Below are 12,072 nucleotides of genomic sequence, written 5' to 3'. Positions count from 1 at the left end.
GATGACTCATTAATTCCCTGTCTTGCAATGACATCGTCAGCAATCAGGCCTATTGAGTAAGGCACCTGTTCACCTGCTCTTCTTCTGACTTTTTATTTTAACCTGAAGTGATGTTGTATCTTAAGAATCCTTTCCTCCAAAGTTCCTGATTTTGTGACTGGGCTGGACCTTGGATTAGTCTGAATTTATTTTTATCCATTTATAGAATGTGGGCTTCGCTGGCTGGGCCAGCATTTATTGCCCATTTCTTGTTGTCCTTGAGAGGGTGCTGGTGAGCTGCCTTCTTGAACCGCTGCAGTCCATGTAGCGTAGGTACACCCACAGTGCTGTTAGGAAGGGAGTTCCAGGATTTTGACCCAGCGACAGTGAAGGATCGACAATATCTTTCCAAGCCAGGATGGTGAGTGACTTGGAGGGGAACTTGCAGGTGGTGGTGTTCCCATCTATCTGCTGCCCTTGTCCTTCTAGATGGTAGTGGTCATGGGTTTGGAAGGTGGTGTCTAAGAAGCCTTTGTGAATTCCTGCAGTGCACCTTGTAGATGGTACACACTGCTGCTACTGTGCGCCGGTGGTGGAGGAAGTGAATTCTTGTGGATGTGGTGCCAATCAAGCAGCTGCTTTGCACTGCACAGTGTCAAACTTCTTGAGTGTTGTGGGAGCTGCACTCATCCAGGCAAGTGGAGCGTATTCCATCACACTCCTGACTTGTGCCTTGTAGATGGTGGACAGGCTTTGGGGAGTCAGGAGGTGAGTTACTCATCACAAGATTCCTAACCTCTGACCTGCTCTTGTAGCCACAGTATTTATATGGCTATCCAGTTCGGTTTCTGGTCAATGGTAACTCCCAGGATGTTGAAAGTGGGGGATTCAGTGATGGTAATGCTATTGAGCGTCAAGTGGCGATGGTTAGATTCTCCCTTGTTGGAGATGGTCATTGCCTGACACTTGTGTGGCGTGAATGTTACTTGCCACTTGTCAGCCCAAGCCTGGATATTGTCCAGGTTTTGCTGCATTTGGACATGGACTGCCTCAGTATCTGAGGAGTGTGAATGGTGCTGAACATTGTGCAATCAGCGTCTCATGGATACCCAGTTTTGAGTTGCTAGATCTGTCTGTTCGAAATCTATCCCATTTAGCATGGTGATAGCGCCATACAACACGAGGGAGGATACCCTCAATGTAAAGGTGGGACTTAGTCTCCACAACAATTATGCAGTGGTCACTCCTACCGATACTGTCATGGACAGATGTAACTCTTTTGAGTCAAAACAATAAACTAAATTAACAAAAACAAGGGAGAAATCAAGCACAGCCCCTAATTCAGGTCAGCTGTAAAATCAAGGCAAAAACTTTAAAGGAACCTTACAAACATCAAACTAAGATGTGATTAAAGGGGTCAACAAAACACCCCAGTCCCCGCGGTGCCCACCGGGCACGGAAGGCCTCGATGGTGCCGGCAGACACCGCGTGCTCCCTTTCCAGGGACATCCGGCTGCGAACGTAGCCGCGGAAGAGGGACAAACAATCGGGCGGGACATGGACAGATGTATCTGCGGCAGGCAGGTTGGTGAGGATGATGTCAATTGTTTTTTTCCTCTTGTTGGGTCTCTCACCAGCTGCCGCAGACCCATCCTAGCAGCTATGTCCTTTAGGACTTGGCCAGCTCGCTCAGTAGTAGTACTACAAGCTGACGTGGAAGTGTGGAATTGTGATCCATGTTAAAAATTTTTAGGAGTGTATGTTCAGCTTTAAGAGCTTTCTGAATTTCAAGATTGCACCACCATTCACCTAGAGGCAAAGCAATTTCCCATGTTTGCCAGTTTTGGCAGAGTTTGCACAATTGCGCTCTTCCTGAAAATAAAATTAACAGCGGCTGCCTAGATTGGCTGCCTGCAAACTTCTTTTAAACTGTCAAGTTGGTCGAATTGATGCTTCTGCTTGTTTTTTTTTTACTGAGCTGGACAGTCATGACATTCCCAAAATATTTAATTAATTCTTTCTCTTTTTTTTTCAGACAAGCTTGGATGCCATGTGTTCATGCTCAAACTTGAGGATAAGGTTTTAGTGATGGGTTTCTTTCAAATGGCACTTCTGACCCTAATTACTTTAAAGATATCTCAGGACTTGCTGCAGCCTAGAGTTTTAAAAGATTTAACTCACCCTGCTGACTCTGCACTCCGGAACTTGAAACTGGTTTTTCAAAGGAGCTGCAATGAAGTTTCCACTGCAAGTAAGGAATTTTAAACCTCTTCTTTCAGCTTCTTTGGAGCTTGCTCCTGGTGACATTTCCTCTGTGCCTGTTTCTGGAGCTTCTTCAGGTCAGAATACTTTGCTGAATTTTTCTCAGTCTTCTAGTATTCGGGTTTGTCTCTGAAATTTAGCAAAGTTCTGGGGTTTTATCCCCTTGCTACCACCATTTTGTGGGGTGTTGGTTACAGATTGGTCTGTCTTAAAGAAGTCTTCGCAGACTTCCGTAGGTTAACGGTAAGTTTTTATTAACTACTGGAACACATGTACAGGAAAGGGTACAAGCTAGGAGCTGTCTCCATGCTTAGGTCTGTACATATTTCACTGACCCTTGGGCCTGGGTCATGTGTCTTCTTACGTCACTGTGTGGACAGTATGTACTCAGTGCCACATTAACCCTATACGTGCCAGACCCTTATACTACAGTGAGGGATTTGGTGATAGTAAAGCCACTTTATTTTAATGGGAGGTGGTTAGATCTCTCTTGTTGAAGATGGCCCTTGCTTGACACTTGTGTGGTGTAAATGTTTCTTTTAGCTTATCAGCCCAAGATGAATGTTGTTCAGCTCTTTTTGCATGTGGTCACAGACTGCTTCCTTATTTGAAGAATTGTGGATGAGACTACATTGTTCTATCATTGACGAGCATCACCATTTCTGATCTCATGTTGGAGAGAAGGTCAATGATGAAGCAGCTGAAGATAGCTGAGCACTGCTTTGACAAACTTCTGCATTAAAGTCCTGAAGCTAAGATGATTGGCCTCCGCAAGCACAACCATCCTACTTTGTGCTAAGTATGACTCTAGCTGGTGGAGACCTTTCCTGCAACCCAGACCACCCCCTCCCCCTGACACCCCCAGATTCCCATTGATTTCAATACTTCAATTTTACCAGGATTCTTAGTGCCACACATGTCAAATGCTATCCTGATGTTAAAGGAAGTTACTCACACCTCGCCTTTGGAATGAAGCTCTTCTGTCCATGTTTGGGCAAAGTTGTGATGAGGTCTGGAGCTAAATAATCTTGGCAAAATCCAAACTTAGCATCGGTGAGCAGGCTATTGATCAATCAGTGCCACTTGATAGCGCTGTCGACAACAACTTCTATCAGCTTGCTGATGGTTAAGCGTAAGTTGATGAAGTCTTCAGCATACAGTTGGGATGTTGTCAGGGCTCATTACTTTTGCTGTACTCAGTTTTTTCAGGCATTTTTTTATAGCATGTAGAGAAAATTGAAATGGCTAAAGACTGGCACCTGTGATGGTAGCAGTTCAGAGAAGGTTCACAAGGTCTGGGATGAAAAGTTTATCCCATGAGGAAAGGTTGAGCAGGTTGGGCTCAAACTCATTGGAGTTTAGAAGAATGAGAGGTGAACTTCTGAGGCTACTTGACAGGGTAGATGCTAAGAGAATGTTTCCACTCATGAGGTCGCAATGATTTTGCAATTTGTATTTTATTTTGAGATGTGTGTCTTGAATTCAGTAATAATAAGTCCACCAAGACTTAGAGACTTTTTATAAAATGAAATTAAACATTTATTAACAACGGAAAAGATTTCAAGCATATACATAAGCTTATAAATTACTACTATAATAATCCTAAAAGCCCTAATTAATCTGGCTTCCAGTTACACCCCCGTTAAGGCAACAGTAAAAACAAATAGATTTAAACAGACCCAAGCAAAGCAACACAACACCCTGGACAGTGGAATTCAAAGTGAGTTTTCTCAGCTTTGGTTCCTGTAGACAGCAACTTGGTGCACAGAGACTGGAAGCTTTTTACACTTATGTTAGATCTTTGAATCCCTTCTTTCTCTGACACATAGCCTCATCTCCTTTATAATGCAAATTCCATTGTTCCAATACGCCTTTGGAACTTTACCTTTTTCATAATATAAATGTTTTCATATTACTAATTTGGGTAAACTTTGGGAAAAATAAACACACTGTTCAGCTTAGCTCCTTCTGGCTAGGTGTAACATCTTACCATCTCTTTGAAATTCAAACCACTCTGGTTTATCTAAAAATGCAAATTTTCCTTACACCTGATATTCTAAAACTTCAGCTATGTTTATGTATTTAGCATTTCAAACCTAGCTTCCTTTTTGATGACTCAAAGCCTCCAGACCAGCTGTCTCCAGTCCAGTTAAATCCCACACACACATACACAGAGAGAAACTATCCAAATCCCACTATTAACCTATCTTTACAATAAATCACAATAATATTATGAGAATTATTATGTTTTCATGACAGGGGAAAGGGCTGCCCTGTGCTTGAGGTGACTTAGGGGAGGGCCAAGGTCTGCCCTGCAGTTGAGGTGACTTTGGTGGGGGCAAGGTCCACCCTGTGGTTGAAGGTTGCACACAAGCACCTGTGGGGTTGGGGGAGGTTGTGAGGGAAGCGGCCATGCATTAAGGAAACCTTATATCAAGTAACCACTCCTCTGCAGCTGAGATAGTTCAGACATAGTCACATTGATATGACTGGAGTCGGGCCTGTTGCTTATCTGCCCACTCAAGCAATGCAGAGGCGTCTAAGTGCCACCAAACGCTCCAGAGCTTTTCACCCGACGGGCACCGACTACAAAGTAATGGACTGCAGAACAGTTGGATGACTGGGGACGTTGTACAATCTCCTTGCTAAAGCTAGCCATGGAACAGTCACTGCTGGAGGTGCTCACAGCCCCTTGCAATGTCATCATTCAGGTTTGGATCAGTTTCCCCCATGGTTCAAGCTAACAGTGCAGCCTTGCAGTGCAGGTTAGGAGAATGCCTGTGTCTGAGCTGAGAGCACAGCATTCAGTCCAGTGGGCAAAGCTGCCGCCAATTGGTCGGGTGGAGTGGGGCGGAGGAGGGTGGGGTTTTGGGCAGCCATGCAGCGCACTAAACTCTGGCCAGCATTCTCCAGAATGCGTTAAGCGGCCTTCAGACTTAACCAAGAGAGGTTCTTAGTACACCCATGCTAACCCACGTGTCTCTCTCTTCTATTCTGCAGCAGGGTACTTCAGGATCATGGAGCTGTATGCCTCGTGGTGAACAATGTGTGAAGACGACGGAGAAGCGAGTGACTGAGGCACCTGGCTGCGCAGAGGTAGGGGCAGCACCCTCTGGAAGAAAGGGTGGCTGGGGCTCCTGCACACGCCGCTGAAGAGCCACAGTGAGCTGTCGCTGGTTGGCACCTAGCTAGACCTGGGGTCTATAGACGTCTCCTTTCATTCCTGCAGATGACCGAGAAACAGTGTCACCAAAAACTGCGCATGTCTAGGGAACTGGTCGGTCACGTACGCCACCTGCTGCAGGATTTGGTGCCATGGGTTTATGGAGGGCATCCACTGCCAGTGGCCATGAAATTGGCAGCATCGTGCAATTTCTATGCCAGTGGCTCCTTTCAGGGCTCCACAGGTGACCTTTGTGGGATATCACAAGCATCAAATATATTCATGAGATCATGGATGCCATCTTTGAGAGGGCACACAACTTTGTGCATTCCGCCTGGGACCAGGAGAGCCAGGATGCAAGAGCGATTGAATTTGCCCAGATCTTGGGTTTCCCACAGGTGCAGGGTGCCATCGACTGCTCAGGCCTCTGTCACAACAAGCAGTCAACTATGTCAACTGCAAGGGATTCCATTTGCTGAATGTGCAGCTGGTGTGCGACCACCACAAACACATCCTGCAGGTCTGCACACGCTTTCTAGGGACTGTGCACGACTCCTACATTCTCAGTTGGTTTCAAATCCCTGACATCTTCCAGGGTCCACAGAGGCTGCAGGGTTGGCTCCTTGGGGACAAGGACTACCCGCAGAGGCCGCGGCTGATGACACCCATGCGGTGGCCTCAGACTGCAGCAGAGCGACGCTATAATGAGGCTCATGCTGCAACTCACAACTTGGTGGAGCAAACCATCAGGATGCTGAAAATGCGGTTCCGGTGCCTGGACCTGTCTGGTGGAGCCCTACAATACAGCCCACAGAGGGTGTCACGCATCATCATCATCTGCAGCACTCTTTACAACCTGGCGCTGCAATGGGGAGAGGAGCTGGCTGAGGAGGAGATGGGGGAGCTGGAGGTCTCCTCTGATGAGGAGGATGCCAACGGGGATGATGATGAGGGGTCCTCAAAAGCGAAGGCGGCAAGGATGAAGCCCTCATACAGGCTAGACGAGGATGATGATGATATGCAGAGAGGAAACACCATAAGCCTCACGTCGCATTTGTGAACATTTGACTCCAGACTGGCTTATGGCAGCACACATAAGCTCTGCGATAAGGCTCCTGTCATGGAGACTCAGTGGAGGCCCTAATAGTCGCTTGATTTCAGGAGGATGATGATGACAATCAGTGAAGACGCTCCATGCATCTTTACATAGCCTCTGTGAATGTCTGACTCCTGTCTGGCCAAGGGCAGCTTGCTTGTGCTCTGTGATCATACCATAGAGACACAGCCATGAAACATTAGAAGCATCTGATCCTTTTTCTGCTTCAGAACCTGAGCCCTTCAGGAACACAGAGTCACTGGCCACAGACGCTGAAGAAATGAGGGGGCCAGCCCCACCTTAAAGGTGCTGAGAGCACGCAGAGACAATGGGAACTCTGTGACACCTGCCCACGACATTCTGGCAGCAATGACAAGCACCATCGAGGTGCAGGCATCACTAATGTGTCCAGGGAGTGTGAGGTCGGACCATCACTTTGGTCTGAAGGCTGCACAGAGCACAGGGAAGAGGTCTGGACTGAGACACTTGCCTTTATCTTGTGCAGGAACCAAGGTTTCACATCTGAGTGACACAAACACTGCTCATCAGAACAAGGAGCCATAGGCAGGGAGACACTCTTGGGAGTTTATTGACAATAGTGAAGAGTATGTACAAGTGATTAACACCCATGCCCAGGTTGTGCAACTGCATCTCCTTAACTTTCCTAACCCTGCCTTGGTGCCCCCGGGCCATCTTCAGCGGAGGTGGAGGCAGCCTGCTGCCCGCTGCACCCTGTCTGTGATGACTTTGACGGGCATACTCTGGAGGGCCAAGAACTGAAGGGCCCTGGACTACTTTCATGGTGCTGCTGTGTGGCACGGGCACCCTCCTTGGCCTGTGGAGCTGGAGCTACTGAGATCACAGGAAGAGGGCATTCGGATGGGCCAGACACTCCCGGAGTCATTTGAATGGATGGCCCTGGGGTGTGCACCTGCTGCTCCTCCTCCCTATGTGTGTCCAAGGGCCCCAGGATGGCTGCTTGAGGAGAAGGGGTAGCTGGAGTGAGATCAAGCTGCCCCACACCCCTCTCACGTTCACACTGTTGGAAGCCAACTGTGGCATCAGCGATGGAGTTGAGCCCGCAAAGAAGTGCAGGAGTGAAGTCCTGGACCAAAGCCTCCATGGTGGCCGCCACCCTACCAGTGTTGACCTTGGTGCATTGGCATGCTAGCACTATTACCTCAGCCTGAAGGTGGATGGACTCCTCCATCGTGCCTTGCAATCTGAGGAGTGTAGCGGACATCCCTTGCTGATGTTCCCGAGCTTGCCTTTGCAGGTCCAGCAACTGTGACATGAATGAGTCCAGAGGCTCGTCGTTTGATTTGGACTGAGCAAATTTCTGGCCTCCAGCAGTCCTCTGAGTGCCGGACACCAGGGAAGTCCCTGCCTCTGCCAGCTGCGGATCAGACAGTGCGATGTTCTCACCAGATTGTGATCCCGAGGCTACTCTAAAGCTAGGTCCCACTGAGGTGTGTGTCTCTGAGCTGGTGGAGAGTGTGGGTGAGCGCTGTGACGGGACTTCAAGGAGGGTGCCCTCAGATTCCTCTTCAGAGGTTTCTTCATGGCTTGATTGGAGGCCCTAGATCGTGGAGTCCGTTAGCTGTTTCCCAGATGTGCCTGCGAAAGCAAGGAGGGATAATTAGTGCATGGCAGTGGCCTGTGAAACAGGACACATCACTCACGGCATGGTTGTCTGATGGATGTTGTATTGCTGGATCCTCACTTCTACCAAGTGTCAGCACAGGACCGATCCAGATCCTCACCGGCCGGCTGGATGGCTCTGTTTTCAAAGCCCATGAGGACCTTGATTTCAGGCATTCCTCCATCGGTCTGTGACCTCTTCCTCTTGTTGTGTGCCAGCTTCTCCTGCATTAATACAGATGGAGAGGGTGTAAGCAGGATGCCTGCCAGGCTAGATGATAAGTAGGCCTGGCGTGTGTGGGTGGTGAGTGGTTCCATGGACGGGATGAGGACAATGAAGGTGTGTGTGAGAGAGTGAATAGTGGTGTCCCTTGAACTGGCAGTGAGTGAGGGCCCTGTGGATGTGTGATGGGTTTGTGAGTGTGAGAGTTGAGAGTGATGAGAAAAGTGACTTACCTTGGTGGAACAGAGGAGATCATTCATCCTCTTGTGGCACTGGATTGCTGTCCTGCTTTGAAGGGCATTGGCGCTGACCACCACTGCCACTGCCACCCAAGCCTGCTTGGTCACACTGCTGTCCATCCTGCGGCCAGAGCGGGGGTAGAGGACATCCAGGCGGGCCTCCACTGCGTCCAAAAGGTACCAGTGACGTGTCATTAAACCTGGGGGCTGCAGTCCTTTTGCCTTTCGTGGACATCTTCCCTGCAGTATCCTGGGCTGGAAGCATCAAGATGTGTGCACGCAGCTGGACTTTAAATATAGAGCCCAGCATGATGAAGTGGCAAGATGACGGTGTGGCAGGCGAATGAGAGCCTTCCTGCTATGGGAATGGTGTGTTTCCCAGGAAGGCATAATTAATGTGGCGGGTTTAGGACGATACGGCGTGAAATGCCACCATTGTGGCCAGCGGGCAAAACGTCATTTTACTTGCCCTCGACTGCACTTAGTGTAAATGGGGGACTATTCTGCCCATATTTTTTGACAACAGTCAGAAGCATCAGAAAGAATTTAGAACTTTTTTAAAGCAATTCAATTAATTCAATATGTGAGCTTAGTGAATTTTTCTCACTGCTTTGTTATTATTTTAATATGAAACATAAATCAATCGGTTGCACGACGCTTGCATAACACAAACTATACTAAAATAGGACCTTTAACTAATAAAATCACAGAATCACAGAATCACAGTGCAGAAGAGGCCTTTCAGCCCATCGAGCCTGTACCGACATGTGAGAAACACCTGACATACCTACCTAATCCCATTTACCAGCACTTGGCCCATAGCCTTGAATGTTATGACATGCCAAGTGCTCATCCAGGTACTTTTTAAAGGATGTGAGGCAACCCGCCTCCACCACCCTCCCAGGCAGCGCATTCCAGTCCGTCACCACCCTCTGGGTAAAAAAGTTTTTCCTCACATCCCCACTAAACCTCCTGCCCCTCACCTTGAACTTATGCCCCCTTATGACTGACCCTTCAACTAAGGGGAACAGCTGCTCCCTATCCACCCAGTCCAATCCCCTCATAATCTTGTACACCTCGATCTGGTCTCCCCTCATTCTTCTCTGCTCCAATGAAAACAACCCAAATCTATCCAACCTCTCTTCATAAATTAAATGTTTCATCCCAGGCAACATCCTGGTGAATCTCCTCTGCACCCCCTCCAGTGCAATCACATCCTTCCTATAATGTGGCGACCAGAACTGCACACAGTACTCCAGCTGTGACCTCACTAAGGTTCTATACAACTCCAACATGACCTCCCTACTTTTGTAATCTATGCCTTGATTGATAAAGGCAAGTGTCCCATATGCCTTTTTCACCACCCCACTAACATGCCCCTCTGCCTTCAGAGATCTATGGACACACACGCCAAGGTCCCTTTGTGTCATGCTGTTCATTGAATACTTCCTTGTAAAATTACTCCTTCCAAAGTGTACCACCTCACACTTTTCAGGGTTAAATTCCATCTGCCATATATCTGCCCATTTGACCATCCTGTCTATATCTTCCTGTAGCCCAAGACACTCAACCTCACTGTTAACCACCCGGCCAATCTTTGTGTCATCCACAAACTTACTAATCCTACCCCCAACATAGTCATCTATGTCGTTTATATAAATGATGAATAATAGGGGACACAGCACAGATCCCTGTGGTACGCCACTGGACACTGGCTTCCAGTCACTAAAGCATCCTTCTATCATCACCCTCTGCCTCCTACAACTAAGCCAATTTTCAATCCACCTTATCAAATTACCCTGTATCCCATGTGCATTTGCCTTCTTTATAAGTCTCCCATGTGGGACCTTGTCAAAGGCTTTTCTGAAATCCATATAAACTACATCAACTACACTACCCTCATCTACACACCTGGTCACCTCCTCAAAAAATTCAATCAAATTTGTTAAGCATGACCTCCCTCTGACAAAGCCATGCTGACTATCCCTGATCAAACCTTGCCTCTCCAAGTGGAGAGAGATATTCTCCTTCAGAACTTTCTCCAATAGTTTCCCTACCACTGATGTGAGACTTACTGGCCTGTAGTTCCCAGGCTTATCTCTACAACCCTTATTAAATAGCGGAACCACATTAGCTGTTCTCCAGTCGTCTGGCACCTCCCCCATGGCCAGAGGGGAATTAAAAATTTGGGCCAGAGCCCCTGCGATCTCCTCTTTTCCCTCCCTCAGCAGTCTGGGACACAAATCATCTGGACCTGGAGATTTGTCTACTTTTAAGCCTGCCAACACCTCCAATACCTTGTCACTCCCTATATCAATTTGCTCAAGAACCTCGCAGTCTCTCTACCCGAGTTCCATACCTTCATCCTCATTCTCTTGAGTGAAGACGGATGTGAAGTATTCATTCTACACTCTAGCGATGTCCCCTGGCTCCACCATTGCCCCCTTGGTCCCTTATGGGCACTACTCTTTCCCTGGTTATCCTCTTCCCATTGATATACTTATAGAATATTTTGGAATTTTCCCTACTTTTATCAGCCAGAGCTTTCTCATATCCCCTCTTTGCTCTCCTAATTGCTTTCTTAAGATCCACCCTGCACTTTCTGTATTCCACTAATGCCTCTGCTGATTTGCTTCCCTTGTACCTGCTAAAAGTCTCTCTTTTCCTTCTCATCATATACTGAATATCTCTGGTCATCCATGGTTCTCTGGGCTTGTTACTCCTTCCTATCACCCTAGAGGGAACATGTTGAGCCTGTTCCCTCCCCATTTCCTTTTTGAACACCCCCCACTGTTCCTCTGTAGATTTCCCCACAAGTAGCTGTTCCCAGTCTACCTTCGCCAGATCCTGCCTTATTTTACTAAAATCTACTCTCCCCCAATCCAAAACATTTTTTTGCATCTTGTTGATTTCTTTGTCTGTAACAAACTTAAACTGTACCATGTTGTGGTCGCTATCGCTAAACCACCACCTCAGCCACCTGTCCGGCTTCATTCCCCAGAATTAGGTCCAGCACTGCGCCGTCCCTTGTTGGACCCTCTACATATTGACCTAAAAAGTTCTCCTGCACACATTTCAAGAAATCCACTCCATCCAAGCACTTAACACTGTCTATCGCAATTAATGTTGGGAAGTTGAAATCACCTAAAATAATTACCCTATTGTTATTGCTTTTACACACCTCCACAAATTGTGCACATATTTGCTGCTCAATTTCCCGCTGACTATCTGGGGGTCTATAATAAACAACTAACAATGTGGCTGCCCCTTTTTTATTCCTAAGCTCTACCCACAAAGCTTCATTCGATGCCCCCTCCAAGATATCATCTCTCCTTACTGCAATAACTGACTCCTTAACTAATAATGCAATGCCTCCTCCTCTTTTACCCCTTCCCCTGTCTCACCTGAAGATTCTATATCCCGGAATGTTGAGCTGCCAATCCTGCCCCTCCCTTAACCCATGTCTTAG

This window comes from Cetorhinus maximus, chromosome 3, assembly GCF_964194155.1.
Source record: "Cetorhinus maximus chromosome 3, sCetMax3.hap1.1, whole genome shotgun sequence".
NCBI lineage: Eukaryota > Metazoa > Chordata > Chondrichthyes > Lamniformes > Cetorhinidae > Cetorhinus > Cetorhinus maximus.
The sequence above is the reverse complement of the archived record's forward strand: the minus strand, read 5'-3'. Positions refer to the sequence as shown.